Raw genomic sequence first — 16,022 nt, 5'->3', positions numbered from 1 at the left:
TTCTTACCTATTAGGAAAGCAGGAGAACTTGATGTTGGTGCATATGCTTCATTCCTGCTGAATGCCAGTAGTTAAACTGAAGTCTTCAGTTGGACAGTTCATGTTTGATCTTGTTCTTAAAAACATCCAGTCTGCCCACCAGGGTGCATCTGTGTGTTCCTGGGCTGGCCTCCTTGGGGCTATCCAGGGCCAACTGATTCTCTCTTTTGGGGGAACCTGTGACTGTGGGCCTGATCCTGTAACGTGCTGAATGCCCTCAGATGCCACGGACATCAGTCAATTGAAGGTGCTCAGTATCTTGTGGCAATTACTTAGCTTGTAAGCCCCTGGGGGCCGGGACCCTCTTTTTGTACAGCGCCTAGCACACTGGGGTCCTGGACCAGGACAAAGGCCCCAGATGCTTTGGTGGAACAAATAATAAATACTTAGGCCCAATCTCCGCAACCCACAGACCACATCAGCTCTTCCTTTGGCCATAGAACCAAAGAGGAAGGCAACATACAGCCCACTTCTCTTTTCCCTCCCTGGGCAGTACTGGGGCCTTATCATTTAATTTGGGTCCCATATAGAAGACCAGACAAGAGCCTCCCTGTAGGGATAACTAAAAATAAATGTGGTGATGGGTGTGATTACAAAATATGAAAAGAAAAAATTGAGCCTTAAGTTCACTTTTGCAATTTAAAAACTTCATGTCTGAATTTCATAAGTTTTGCATGAAAATAGGCAACATGCAGCACGTAGAATCGTAGGACTGGAAGGGACCTCGAGAGGTCATCTAGTCCAGTCCCCTGCACTCAAGGCAGAACTAAGCATTATCTAGACCATCCCGACAGGTGTTTGTCCAACCTGTTCTTAAAAATCCCCAATGATGGAGATTCCACAACCTCCCTAGGCAATTTATTTCAGTGCTTAACCACTCTGACAGTTAGTTTTGCCTAATGTCCAACCTAAACCGCCCTTACTGCAATTTAAGCCCATTGCTTCTTGTCCTATCCTCAGAGGTTAAGAAGAACAAATGTTCTCCCTCCTCCTTGTAACAACCGTTTCTGTACTTGAAAACTGTTATGTCCCCTCTGTCTTCTCCAGCCTAAACAAACCCAATTTTTTCAATCTTCCCTCATAGGTTATGTTTTCTAGACCTTTAATCATTTTTGTTGCTCTTCTCTGGACTTTCTCCAATTTGTCTACATCTTTCCTGAAATGTGCTGCCCAGAACTGGACACAATACTCTAGTTGAGGCCTAATCAGGGCAAAGTAGAGCAGAAGAATTACTTCCCATGTCTTGCTTACTATATTCCTGCTAATATATCCCAGAATGTTTGCTTTTTTTGCAACAGTGTTACACTGTTGACTCATATTTAGGTTGAGATCCACTATGACCCCCGATCCCTTTCCGCAGTACTCCTTCCTAGGCAGTCATTTTGTATGTGTGCAACTGATTGTTCCTTCCTAAGTGGAGTACTTTGCATTTGTCCTTATTGAATTTCATCCTATTTACTTCAGACCATTTCTCCAGTTTGTCCAGATCATTTTGAATTTTAATCCTATCCTCCAAAGCACTTGCAACCCCTCCCAGCTTGGTAGCGTCTGCAGACTTTATAAGTATACTCTCTATGCCATTATCTAAATCATTGATGAAGATATTGAACAGACCCAGAACCGATCCCTGCAGAATTCCACTCATGCCCTTCCAGCATGACTGTGAACCACTGATAACTACTCTCTGGTAATGGTTTTCCAGCCAGTTATGCACCCACCTTATAGTAGCTCCATCTAGGTGGTATTTCCCTAGTTTGTTTATGAGACTGTCACGCGAGACAGTATCAAAAGCCTTACTAAAGTCAAGATATACCACATCTGCCACTTCCCCCCCTCCCTTCCCCATCCACAAGGCTTGTTACCCTGTCAAAGAAAGCTATCAGGTTGGTTTGACATGAGTTGAAGTGCATAAAATGAAAGTTAGCATGTACAATTATTCAGTATGTCAATCTCTTGCTGGTTGAAATAAAATATGAATTTTCTGTACCCTTCTAGCTGTGCCATGACAAAATGAAAGTTACAGAGGTTTCTACTGCCAGGAAAGCTGGGGGCAAGATACCTGCTCCCCTGTAGAAAAGACAATGAAGCTGCAGCCAAATCGCAACTGGAAAGTGAGAGAGTGGTAGCTAATCACCACCAATGGGCAGATATCTAACCACGTGACGGCTGACATCTAATATTGGAACACTTGTCTCTGGGGACAGTTGTGGTGGCTGTAGCGTTTTTCTCTTTTAGGCGCAGAGATCTTGTTGCCAAATAAAAGTTGTTTCCGTTTTAATCCTTACATAACTTAGCACAACAGCAGTCAGCGTGAGGTGATCTCTGCAGCCTGCCGCACCAAGCTGGCCAGAACCCTCCGTTCCAAAATGGAGGATGAGCCTGGTGTAACGACAACAGCTATCCACACTGCGGTGAGGAAGAGAGAGTTAATTCTAACGTGAGATGTTGGGAAAGTCTTTCTAAAGGCCTAAGCGCCTTTCAAACGCTAGGGTTTCAAGTGCCTAGATATATTGAGCCAACGCCTATTAGGAAAAGAGCATAAAAGTGGCTTGGCTGTGTGAGTGTTTCTGGTCAGGTGTCCTCCTGCCACTGCTTGGGGCGGGGGGCCTTACACTGAATCCTCTTTAGTCAACTGGTGTGTCTACGCTGGAGCTGGAGTGTCATTGCCAGCTCTGATTGAGCTAGCACAGTAGCTGTGGCTGCACAGTTGGAGAGAGTGGCTAGCCTCCTGAAGACAGGTCTAGGGTCTTGGATGGGATTCTGTTGGGGGTGGCTAGCCCATCCTGTCATGGCTACACTTCTGTGTTTAGCGCCCTAGCTCGATCAGAGAGAGCTCGGGTATGTCTGCCTGGGCTGGAAATTGCACCTCCAGCTCCAGCTTACATATACCCCGTAGCTCCATTCTGTGCTCTGTTCAAAATCGAACAAATGCAGGCCAACAGAGAGCTGGGTAAGGGGGAAATGTGGGGAGCACAAGTATCACTTAAACTAAGCCTGGTGAAAAGCAGCTACTGACGGCTTTGGCGTGGCCATTTTCACAGACGGCTGCACTCCACACAGTGTGGGTGTTACCTAGCATTTAGCAGATGTAGTTTCCTATTGATTTTTGGGTGGAACTGATTTATAGAGCTATTTAATGGAATTGATTTCTTTTTATAACTTTCTTTTTCTCTAAGACCAGCTCTGTTTCTTGAGCATTCTCTACAAGTTTGTGGGTGTACAAATACACAAACACACCCCAGCAGTCCCTACTCTGTCCTGTCCTTTATACTCTCCCTTCAAAACAAACAAACAAACAAAATCAATCTAAATCTTGAATGCCTCCTTTTGACTTGCTTGATATGTGAACTATAATAAATTCAACATGATGAAATCCCAGTGGTGGGTATAACCACAAAGTGGTGCTCCATTAAGCCAGTGACGGTTGGGAATGTTTGTTGTGGTTGTGTCTGAAGTGAGGGGAGGGCTCCCTTTAGCTTAGCGTAGGCAGATATTTTTAATTCTTCCTGGCTCATGAATGAGGGAAAGAGAATCCAGAAATCACCTAAGATGTGTAGGATTGTGCAGTCTCTCCCTTTGTAAGTGACCGTGTAGGGATGACCATATTACTCCACTTACTGTCTTTCGCTCTCTGTCCCCAACATGCAGATTGTATTAAGAATATTTTATGACTACAGAATATATTTCAAGACAGTGGGAATATTTCCAGGTTTCTTTGTTTTTACTGTTTGCAGCCCTATTTTGTTAGCATGTTGGTAATCTTACAATACTTAATACAATAACTTTAGTGTGGAATTTGGTTGTGCATGTTAGACTTGGGATAGACTCTTGATTGGGTGGCATAACTACCAGCCTACCACCCTGCTAACAACTCGGTGTTAATACACAAGAAGAGAGCTGATCGTTAGCCAGGACCCAAATGATGCAGGGCTTAGGTAATTAAAATCGCCACCTGGATTTACACCCAGTAACTAAGTGGAAGCCACCACAGAACTCAGCTGTCCTATATGATTTCTGTGAGACATGCAGCTAAGTGAGCAGGCAGCTGTATTCTGCACTAGCTGAAGTTTCAAAGTATTCTACTGTAGCCCCAAGAAGAGTACATTGCAGTAATCCAACAGGGAGGTGACACAGACATGGGTAACTGGCAAAGACCCCATCCGAGGGGAAAAATCCCTTGCTCCTTGCTGACTGCAGACAGAAAACCTCCGCCACAGATCATAGTTGACCATCTCAAGACAGTTCAGGACCCAGTAGGACCCCTAGATTGCACACTCAACTGTTTAGTTTTACAGGACTGCCAAAAAACACATCATGTGTACGCTGAATCTCCTACTACTATGGGAGTGTGTCAGTGGGGCTTGGCAGATAAATTCTAAACAGTGCATGCATGATGTAGAGCAGCTAATAGCAGTTTGGTCAGTGGTCTTATATCTACAATTTTAAATACCATACATCATCAACTTTGGGAAAGGATTACAAAAATAAGTAAATTGCCCTGGCCCAAATTTCAGTGGTGCAGGGACTTGCATTCACACACCGGAAATTCTGTGCATGTCTGGTTGCAATACATGCTTTTAAAAATGTGGGTCTGCCTTGCAGTATGCTACCCGTACGTAGCTTCCCAGCAACAGTAACTACTGTTAGCCCTCTTTTGGCACTTTATACAGCACCTTAGCAAACCCTAAAGGGCGTTCTGCAGGGGGAAAAGGAATTTTATTGTTGCTTCATAAATGAAACCTGCAGCAGTTGGATTATACTGTTGTTTTATGGAGGTGTTTTATATACTCTTACCATGCTGTAAACTGCAGTTTCTGTTTACTTGGCCATCATTCCAGCTATTTGTAGTCTGAGTCTCTTGCCGATGTGATTCATAGGTTTGTAAAGCCAGCGGGGACCATTACCATCTTGTCTGCCCTCCTGCATAGTACAATCCAGAGAACCTCAGACAGTGATTCCTGTATCAAACCCATAACTCCTGGTTAAGCTACAGTGTATCTTTTAGAAAGAGGCACCCAATCTTGATTTAAAGACTTAAGTGATGGAGAATCCACTGCGTTCCAATGGTTCATTACCCTCGCTGTTAAAAATTTGCCCCTTTTTTCCAGTCTGTCTCCTTCTTGCCATCACATGCCCTAAGCATCCAGGTGGACTTAAGAATGCTTGCCTTAGCTGCAGGTTTTGTTATCTGTGTCACCCCACTGCCAAACCTCTCCTCTCCATTCTCTGTAGGGAAATAGAAGAAATTCCAGACATTCTTTGGAAGGGAGAGGGTTAAGTTTAAAGAGCTGGATGTCTTGTCTTTCACTGCTGCTGGTGGAGGAGGGGGTTGAACTGAGCCTGCTCTCTGGAACTGCTTTATTATGGGTTTGATGACATGGCCTTGGCGTGTCCTTGGCGGGTTTGGTTAGATAGCTCTTCCTTGTCGAAGGGTCCTCAACACCGAGCCTGGCAGCAACAACGTAGAAAGCATTTACTTCGGAAGATGAGATTTCTTTAATAAAGAGAGTTGCAGTTGTCTAGCCCCTACCTGTTTGAAGCTAAATTACGCAAAAGGGCCACGTTCGTTTAGGATTCTGAAGTCACTAACGTTTTTGCTAGGTGCTGTACTAACATAGTAATAGACAAACTCTGCCACCAAGAGCTTACAATTTAAACAGACAAAGGGGAAGTAGAGGCACAGAGGTGAACTAATGGGCCCAAGGTCACTCAGCAGGTGAGTGGCAGAGCCCTATCTACTGAAACATGCTCTCTCTCCTAAATCCCTGTATCTCAGTCCTCTTACTTGGACTCTTGTCTTAAGGCCTTGTCTACATGGGAGAAATTGACCGATCTAGCTGTTCCAAAGTAACTATCCCACTATAACTATTCTGGTAGAATTTAGCTTTGAGTGGATTAATTATTCTGTAATAGTCACTTTATTTCAGAACAGTGTGTCCACACAGGGAATTATTCCAGAATAGCTGTCTTTCTCCCCCCCCCCCCAAAGACAAGCCCTTAGAGAAAGAAGAGGCTACTGGCACTCGTCTTCCCATTTTCCTAGATGACTAAGTGAAAATAACTTACTTGTGGCCTCTTAGAAAGTTGATAGGCTTTACTTGACTTAAAGGAGATGCTACCTAATAAGAATTACCAATCGTGAAAGGACATCTAGAACGCCTGGTGCCCAGCTCTGCAAGTAGACCTCTCCCTGGGCTCTTGGATGTAACACATCCTAGTTGCCAATACTTCCCTAAGGACTTTTATATAGTGGAGGAGACCTGTGGCAAAAAACCCCAAACATTAACTTGATGTGGCCATTCTGGGATGTGCAGTATGTGCCCTATGTGTCTTTTCCCCAGTGTCTTTATAGAATAAGTCTCCAGCTGCAAGTGGGTAAGTGGCCAAGTCTTGGCTTCCTAAGCAAACACATAACTCATAGTTTCACTCACTGTAAAATCCATGGTCCCTTCAGACAGACAGCTAAAGTATGACTGCATCTCCAGTTCTCACTAGGGAAATCACTGAAAATGAATACCAGTTCTGTAGGTAGTGCATGCACCAATGCTCTCCCAGTTCACTGTACATTTTAATGTAACAATTGGATTCTCAGTCCTTCCCTGACTTCTTGCATGGGAGAATGTTGAAGAAAATATAAAGGGCAGAGCAGCTGAGGTCTTGGTCACCCAGGTCCATCCATGAAGGCATGGACAACAGCTACCCACCTATCACTAAGTTCAAAAATATTATGTTCTCCAAGTTGTTTGGTGTTGATTCAAATGGAAGTCCTCAGATTGGGAAAGGAAGTGACAACAGAGAGGAGCCGAGCTGCTAGAGGGTATGAAGAGTTGGTTCCTCACCACTGTTTGTCCTGGCTTTGCTGCCTTTCGCCCCTTCAGGTATGTCTACTCTGCAATTAGCCAACTTGGGTGAAGGGGCTCAGGCTTAAGGGGCTGTTAACTGCGGTGTAGACATTTGAGCTCTGGACCCTCCCACCTCATAGGGTCCTAGTGCCCAGCCCAAGCCCAAATGTCTACATGGCCATTAAACAGCCTCTTAGCCGGCGCACCACAAGCCCGAGTCAGCTGGCACTGGCGGCCTACGGATTTTTAATTGCAGTGTAGACATACCCATAGAATCCAAGCTGCAATCAGAAAACACAAGATGTGACTCCACTGTCTCATTCACTCGCTGCACCAATGTAGCAGGCTCCCTTTAATGGCCCTTTATTTAGTTACTAATCTGTGTAGGCTGCAGTGTTTGTCTATATCGTGCTGGTCACTAGCATTTTCTGCTTGTTGGGGTGGGAGGTGGGAAGTCAGTCAAGAAAAGATTTCACTGACCAGGAATCCAGATTTCCCTTTTGTCTAACATAGTCTAAACTGAAATACTGCCTGTAGCTGGTCAAAACCAGTTACACTTTCTGTCCAGAACACCTTTGGAAGAGCTTTCTCCGCTCAGCCAAACAAGTAGATATCTCTGCATTCATGTCTTGTACAGCTAGCACAAGCCCTTGCTGGTCTGAAGATGCCCTGCCTATTGCTTCGTACTCTCACTACCTAATTATCCTACAGTGTAGCATTAGCTCTGCCACACACACGCTGTCACCCAGGAACTTGAAGCAACTCTTGCTTTCCCTCTCAACAGCCCTGGCACGCGTATATCCTCGGACTGCTTCTAAGCTCTACCAGCTCGCTGGTTGGGTCGAGTGATAAGATGTCATTCTTGATAGTGCATCTCTTGAGCTACAACATACTGCACTGAGCCTTCCTGCTGTGTAGGGTGACCAGATGTCCCGATTTTTGGGTCTTTTTCTTATATAGGCTCCTATTACCCCCACACCCCCGTCCCGATTTTTCACACTTGCTGTCTGGTCACCCTACTGCTGTGTGCTCTCCGAACGAGAACTGGACAAGTTTTTCCCATACATGCCTCCCGGTGACAGAGCACACCAACAGATTAAAACAGTGAATTCTCATTGGTCAGCCTCAAGAAACACAGAGACCACAAGGAATGTTTTCTGATTCAAAACCTCGTACCTCTCCGATACTTATCTCGCTAGCGTTTAAGTTGCTGTCCTGCCTTGCCAAGTGCACCCATGATGGCATTTGTTACTGCTTGGCTCCTAAAAGTTACCAAATGAAAACTAGCTTCCCGATGCCACAACATGGTAACGACCCTCAAAAATGTTACCTACCATTTGTGCTGTGATTTCGCTGTAGTAAATGCTATAGCAACTTCCTTTAAAAAGCTCTTGTAATCTAGCTAACTGTTGCTCTGGGTGCTCGAGGTCCCCTATGCCCTCATGGTTTAACATCTATAGTTTGGGGGTGAGGGGAACTAGAATGGTGTTTACTGAGCTAATAAACTTCTCACTAAACACAATTCACAGGCTCTAGTTGGCTAATACCCAGGACCTCCAGCTCAATGCTGGCCCTATACATTTTAAAACAAAGCTTTATTTGATGTGAAAACTTTAAAAAAAATAATAATAAATAAATAAACTACAGGATTTAATTCTTCTTTTTACTATTCTCCACGCCCACCCCTCCCAAGACATAAAAAAGCCTATAACTATTGAGTGCATTTTAGAATATTTCCATTACAATTCTTTGACTAATGCTACTAGCCACCAAATCTCTCACCTCCCCCGGAGTCTAGGTTTGTGTGTGTGTATTAATCTAGACGAGCCCTTGTCTTTAAAGCTGCACTGGGTGGATATTTTTTTTCCTTATTAATATTTTAAAAACTGAGTCTGACCATTCTACCCTCTGTGGGCTGTTTGTTTCCGCTGTCTGCTATGGGAGTGGGGGAGGAGAAGTGAAGTAATCACTCACTTTATTTTATTTATTTATTTATTTATTTATTTAACTGCAGTGCTTTGAAATTAATTCCATGATCCTTCTTATACCCCCAGTTGAAGTAAGATTTCCCCTTCCCCTCCTGCCGAGGAGAGAGAGCTTCACTTTAGCAGGTTTGTTTAAAATGTCTGTAGGATTAGTAGCAGGATTTTCCTCCTTTCTCCAAGTAAAAGCGTTCTGATTCTGCAGGTTCATTCTGTGGATGTTCTTCCTTGTAACATCATAGTGTTCATAACTCAAATGGGCTTAAAATGCTCTGCTTTTTCAAGGGTGCACAAATTATACCACATAGGTAATGTGCTCAATATTCAGCTGCTTCAGAGCTGGGGTGATGGGTTAAATACCCCTGGTGATGAGGACTATTCTCTACTAGATACATACATCGCTCCCGTTGTTTAGGATGCAGTGTTGCATGGTTAGATCCAGGGTTTGGGAGTCAGTGAACTTGGGTTTCTATTTTTACTCTGCCCCAACTTTCTCCATGACCTTGGGTGAGACACCTGACTTGTTTTTGTGTGTGCGTGCCTCAGTTTCACCAGGGGCAATAACACATCCCCGTGTTCTGTAAATCACTTTGAGACCTGTAGACCAAAGATGCTATATAAATGCAAAGTACTAACCTATTAATGTTTAATAAGGTGTTACACATGTGCCTTGAGAGGACAACAGACATAGTAGTTTTCCCCTCCATCTAATGGATTTGTTACCCGTGCCCTTGTACGGAGCTTTTTGGGGAATTCTATAGACTGCCCTTTTTGGAGAGGTGGAAATGAGATGTTCTGAAAAGCAGTTTTCCTGGCCATGATGTACAAGTTTGACTAAGGTTGCCAGCCCTCCAGGATTGTCCTGGAGGTCTCTAGGAATTAAAGATTAATTAAAGATTGTCATGTGATGAAACCATCAGGAATATGTCCAACCAAAACTGGCAACCCTATGTACAATTTTAAAGGATAACAGTAAGTAGTGTTTTTGAAGAGGTAAGGGAATCATTAATACACATATACAATAACTGGGTTTGTCAGTCACCCTGTGCCTGCTTAATTCTTCCTCCTGATTCCCAATCTTTTGAGGACTTCTTTTGTGATACAGACTCAGGGTTTTGTTTTATTGCTGCATGGAGATGTTAAATTTTTATGTACTGATTTGATGAGATAATGGAATGAACTCCTTGGTTCGTTCATGCAGCCCTTTCTGGTCCAAAAATAACAAGTGTTTTATGTCAACTCTTCTTTAATGAATTAAATTGAAATATTGCTAACCATTTTAGGCAAATTTGTATCTAATAGTAACTGAGTTAAGAAATTCAAATGAAGTTAAACAGTCATCAGTGTGGACAATTATGTAGCTTTCTCTGTTTTACAATAAGCAAGAATATCTTTAGTTGTAGGTTTTGGATTTCCTGGCTTTTATTAGCTAGTGTTGCAACTCCATTTAATGTTGATTGGTTTATTTGTCTCTTGTCTGTGGCGGTGCCTGCTGCTAGATATCTGGCATGGGTAGTTGAATGAGGACTCGGGGGCAGGAGATATTTTTGTTGTTGTTCTGTTTGTACAGCACCTAGCACAGTGCGGTTCTGGTCCATGTCTCGAGCGCCTAGGTGCTAGTATAATAGTTAATAATAATGAATAATGCAACAATGGCAGCTGATTTCAAGCAGAGTGTCCGCAAAGCAGGGGTCTGAGCGAGCTGGTTTTCCAGGATGCTGCTCTGGGCAGATATCTGGTAGCATGTTCTGTAGTGTAGAGTACACCTCCACGAGGCCTCAATCGGAGGGCTAATCTGGCTTGGAGCCAAAGCCAACGGGGATGCTTCATCCAGAGACATGGGTTTAATTTCCCCCAAATGGCAATTTCCTCAGCTGACTCAGCCTCCTAGCTCAAGAGGAAGACCGAGGCCATTGTCTTAAATGCCCTTTTGGAGTGGATGCAATGTCCTGGGCCTGAGGTTTACAAACTGGTGTATGAATTTGCACTACTGCTCTGCTGTGAGAGGTAAGACTTATTAAAGGCTAATAGGAAAGAGCGCCAAGAAAACTAGGTTTTCTAGCTGCAGAAGTACTCGTGGCACAGGAGCGTGATTGATTGGTTTTTTTTTTTTTGGTTTTTTTTTTTAAGCTCACTCTTGGGACCTTCATGCCTGACACTGTCAGTATTTCTGCTTTAAATCTAGCATTTTACAGTACAGTCGTCTGCAAATGGCTGTTTTGCTGGTCCTTCTTTTCTTTTGTAACATCTGCTCCAGAGCATCCCTTCTCCCATTGAGGGGGGCTTAAAGGGCCAAATTTAGCCCCCTCTTACACCTAAGCACCCACAACTGAAGACCAAGTTTGGCCCTTGGTGTTTTGAAGCAACCTACCCACTGCCATGCTCTCCTGCTTCCCACTTGCCTGAGTGCAGGGCCTGATGGGGAGCGAAGGCTATCTAACAGGGTTGTCAGTGGAACTTGCTATCTTTCTATGCTTTTCCCAGCATGTTCTTTCCTTTCCAGCTTGGAATGCAAGAATTGCTATGCCAGATCAGAACCAGGATCTGTCTGTCTAGTCTGGCATCCTCTCCAACAGAGGCAAATGCCAGATGCTTCAGAGAAAGGTGACAGGAACCATAAAAGTAAATTTGTTAAGGAATAACCTGCCCATAGGGGAAGCAAGTCGTTGGTTTTATGCCCTGAAGCATGAGGTCTTGTATCCCTCAGATTTGTATTCAAATTTGTGTAGCTGGGTATTCACATCCATTTTTAAATCTCATCTTTTTAATTTTTTTTTTAATCCTCCTAAGCTCCCAGCCTTTTGTATCTTGTGGCAATGAGTTCCATAGGCTAACTGTATGTTGTGTTTCAGTTTTAAATGCATTTTGAGTTATTGAGGGGGGATAAATAGTGCCTGCTTGTCTGTCTTCTCTGTAGCATTCCCTGTTTTGCAACCCTCCATTATGTCTTCTCTGTGAAGTAAACAGCTTCAATCTTTTCTTTCTCTACTCCTACAAAAGTCTTTTCATGCTGTAAATTTTTTTTACCCGTATCTCAATCTTTTTTTCTATTTCTGCTAGACCTGGAATTCTCTTGGTCATGCCGGATGCTCCACGCCTTAAAATAACTAGCTATGGAGATGATCATCTCATGAGACTGTGTTCCAGGATACTCTAAACAGACACATCAATATTTTTCCTGTTCAGTAAATCATTGCATAAACTCTTCCTTCTCTCTCTCACCAATGAACGGGAGGGAGCTGCTGATCCATTCCATTCAGTACAGAATTGAGTTCAATAACTGAGTACCATCAAGCGTCTATTGCAGGACAAGATAAGAACTCCCTATCTTCTCTCCCATGCCTAGTGTTTTCCAGCAGCTAAACCCTTTATCACAAACTACATGCATAAACAGTGTGTCCTGCCACGTAGGAATATTGCTGGTCGCTGGTGTGAAATAGCCTCAAGCAACACAGCACAAGGGGGAGAGGCCTTGCCAGCTCCTTGCTTGAGAGGAGCAAGACCTTAAGCAGCACCTCCATTTCTGGTGTTGATGCAGAAGCCAATTTTAGGCAGGACCAGTATCCACCTCTGGGGGTGGCATATTTTAATTTCTGATTTGCTAATTCTTCTCCAGCCACTCAGTGCCCAGGCTTCCCCAGAATTCTGAAGCCGTATTGTATTTAGCTAACTAAGGACGTTGCTCACGGAATGCTTGGAAATCTTGACTCGCTTGGGAGGGGAGTTTTCCTCCTGGTGGAATATTCCATTGGGGCAGGAGTGTCTCTTAACAGATTTATTTTTTAAATTATTGATATAAATTAGAGAAATTCTGCCTCCAAACCCCCCCCCCACCACCACCACCACCATCAGGGGAAAAAAAGCTGGTGATAAGGACGATCTATAAAACTAGCACATACTGTGTTTGGAAATGGTGCCCTGCTTCATAGCATATTCACCTTAGCAAATACTCTTACCCTAAACCCCCGATCAATGACTTGTATGCCAGCTGAGGTACCTTATTGCCCACCTGTACTCAATTGTTCTCTCCTACTATACAACAGTATAAAGGTGAAATGTAAGACCGCATGTCTCGTGGTTAGAGCATGGAAAGGGGAAATTTGGGACCTCTTGGGTTCTCGCTTGCTCTGCCTTGGCGCAAATCACTTAACCTCTGCCTCAGTTCACCCATCTGGAAACTGGGTATAATAAATCCTCCTCACTTCTGAAGAGTGCTTTGCTTTGAGGTCATCTGATGGAAAAACACTATATAATTGCGTGTATTTTAAGTTACATAGTATGGCATTTGATAGTGCTGTACTACTGAGCTTACCGTCTCTTTGGGGCAGGGATTCTATTATGTGTTTGTGCTGTGTTCGGCCCAAGGGGGCCTTCTCAGCATTACTAGCCAAAAAAATAATACAACTTAAGATGTTTGAGAGTCCCTGTTTCCAGCAACCTGGCAAGAGGGTCAGTGGGCCCGAGCTAAGGAGTTCAGATCTGGATGCAGTTCCAGAATCAAACTTCTCCAGAGATGGGGTGGGGGTGGTTAGTCATGTGGCCTGGTCCCCCTCTACGTGACAGTGCTCTGTGAGCATCTATGTATTCTACGCTTTCCCCAGCATGTTCTTTCCTTTCCAGCTTGGAATGCAAGAATTGCTATGCCAGATCAGAACCAGGATCTGTCTGTCTAGTCTGGCATCCTCTCCAATAGAGGCAAATGCCAGATGCTTCAGAGAGCATCTATGTATAGGTGGTCTTTTTCTCTCAGTCTGGAACTGATTTCATGTCCCCTTCTCCTCCTTCCTATGTTGTCATTCTTGGACTCAAAACCATATTGTACTCACATGCACATGACTGTACTGTTCATGGTTCCAATGGATTGAAATAAAATGGAGGGCAAATGCAGGACTAGTGGAGTTTGCCCAAATTTGTTCAGAACCTCCCAAGAGTGAGCCCAGGGAATGGCAAAGCCATTTCTGTCCAGCAGCAGTCTAGCATGCAGCTGACCCTTTCAGTGAGGGTTTCTGGGCTTTGAGTGGCATTAGCAATTGGGTCAGCCTGCCCACTCCTTTTCTGTACTTCCATAGCACATCTCCACTCCTCCTCTATCACTGCTCTAAGCCACTTGCTGTATAATCAAGACAAAATGCTTCAGTTGTTTGGATCATTTCAGAAGAGGAAAGTCATTTTCAGGGTCTAGGAATCTATTTTGTGATCTGAAAGGCTGTGTCTGTCTGGCAACGGTTTATTTAGATTGTGCAGGACAAGCCAAGGGTGAGGGGGAAATGGGACTTGCAGCTATTGCTGTGAAGACCTGCACAGTGAATCTCAGCTGGCTTTGCACCTGGATGTGAAAGCAAAACCAGAAGAGTTGCACATGAGCCTCTATTTTCCGATCGGAACCCAAGCAAAAGTTTGTGTCTCTCTGGATGGGCATGCTTTTCTGTCTGGAAACTCTTTTGTAATCTTGTTTTTCCTTTAGTAAGAGAGTGTGAAACTGGTCACGCGAGTTAAATAAACCCTTGCAAACGCTGCTTAAGAAACTTGCTGGCTTCGTCAAACTCAAGGAGCGCCAGGCCACGTGGCCGGCAAGCTTTCCCAGCCCCACTTATTGCACTGTGTCCCTCCGAGCTGTAATGCTCTAATGGAAATTCCAGTAGACTCATTATAATCCTTTGTCTGGCTTTTCATTTCTGCTGGAGGTCTAGTAGGCTGGGACCTGTATTGCTCCAAAACAGAGATGAAAATGTTTCAGCTGGAATTTCCAGTACGCTGGTTGTGTCTGTTTAAGAGCAATTGGGAGACAGGTAGTACTATTTCCTTTGTACGTGATTCGGGTATGGGGACAGGCAGACCTAGGGAAAGTGGATCTTTATGGACCAGTTAATGAGTAAATGCTCTTCCACCTGGCAAGAGGTGTGTCTGGAATAAAGGCTGCAGCAGCTCATGAGTGCAAAAGCCCTCTCTAGGCTTGTACTGCTTCTGAAAGCCTGGTGCACTGTATGCACGTCCTATAAATAAAACTTTTTGAAAACCCCATTTAAAAAACACCTCTGGCAAGGCACATGCTTAACTGAAACCAGCCTGGTGATGGCCACCTCATGTGTGTTGAAAGGGGACTGGAGGTGGGGGGGAAGAGAGAAGAAGTGGAGACTTGTTCTGAGAGAACAGTCTCTTGTTTGTAGCATTCAGCTGCCCAAGCTCTAGGCATCACAACCTTGGGAAGTCCCTAGGGACTCTTGATATTTAGCCTTGGTTTGTGTCTGGATGGAGCGCTCAAGTACTAACAAACCTGCACGAGCAGACCTTCAGTCCACTAGCAAAGGATCAAACCTACTAAATATACTTGGGCATTGCGCTGTTCTCCAGCTTCAGAAAACCAAAGGGCTCTCAGCAATTGACTCAATGGAGTTATTTCCGTCTGTGCCCTTTTACAAAGGCACTGATGCAGAAGACTATTAGCCACAGGCCATTAAGGGGTTAAATGAAATACCCAGACCTGAGAGCCCATTCTGTAAGAAGGCATTGGCTAGAGAAGGGTTTTTGCTGCAGACACAGGCTGATGCACTCCCAGCCAAGATTGCAGGCTTATCAGTAAAGATAAACACAGTGGGGTTTCCAAAACCATGCGCTCCAGCCACTTATTTGAGATCCTTTTTCAGAAACCAGGCAAAAATGCAAGATCGTCTTGGAGATAGGAGCTCCTTCCAGGAGAGCTGCCAGCAGACTTTGTAGAAACAGAAGCCATGTATTAATATGTGGTTTGGAACAGGTACAGGCAATATTAGTTTACCTGCTTCAGAATAGTACTTGAGCTGTTGCAATATCATGTAGGCTTAGTTCTGGCTTCTTAATTATGAGCCTTTTGCTGAGCATCCAAACCCAGGGCAATACCAGCCCTCTTGCCAGGGATTTTTGCTGCCTTGCACCCCAGGGTTTTGTCACCTGTTTGTTTACCACTCTCCATAAATACCCTGCGGGTGCTTGCTTGCTTTCCTTTTTGTTCTGGTGCTAGGAGAGGGAGGATGGGGGTTCACGATGCTTCCTCATACAGGTTGATGTAAAAATGTCAGACCAGGTCTTGAAGAATTTCAGGATACTGAGTGTAGGCAGTTTGTCTGTAAAAACTGTCATCCATACAGTGCCTAGCTCTTATATAGATAACTGGTTTCTTTCC

General features: G+C 44.2%; 1 protein-coding gene across 4 annotated transcripts in view; it reads left to right on the top strand.

Annotated features, from left to right (window-relative positions):
• Positions 1-16,022, top strand: part of HIC2 (HIC ZBTB transcriptional repressor 2) — a 101,450-nt gene that overhangs the window by 17,057 nt on the left and 68,371 nt on the right. The window contains exon 4 of one of the 4 annotated variants that reach the window (XR_010562204.1): positions 2,035-3,406. The exons of the other annotated variants lie outside the window; for them this stretch is intronic. The gene's annotated coding sequence lies outside the window, so the exon portion shown is untranslated. Of the gene's footprint in view, positions 1-2,034; positions 3,407-16,022 lie in introns of those variants that run through there. 4 annotated transcript variants of the gene reach the window in all.

Source organism: Emys orbicularis, chromosome 16, assembly GCF_028017835.1.
Source record: "Emys orbicularis isolate rEmyOrb1 chromosome 16, rEmyOrb1.hap1, whole genome shotgun sequence".
In the NCBI taxonomy this organism is placed as follows: Eukaryota; Metazoa; Chordata; order Testudines; family Emydidae; genus Emys; species Emys orbicularis.
The sequence above is the reverse complement of the archived record's forward strand: the minus strand, read 5'-3'. Positions and strand labels throughout refer to the sequence as shown.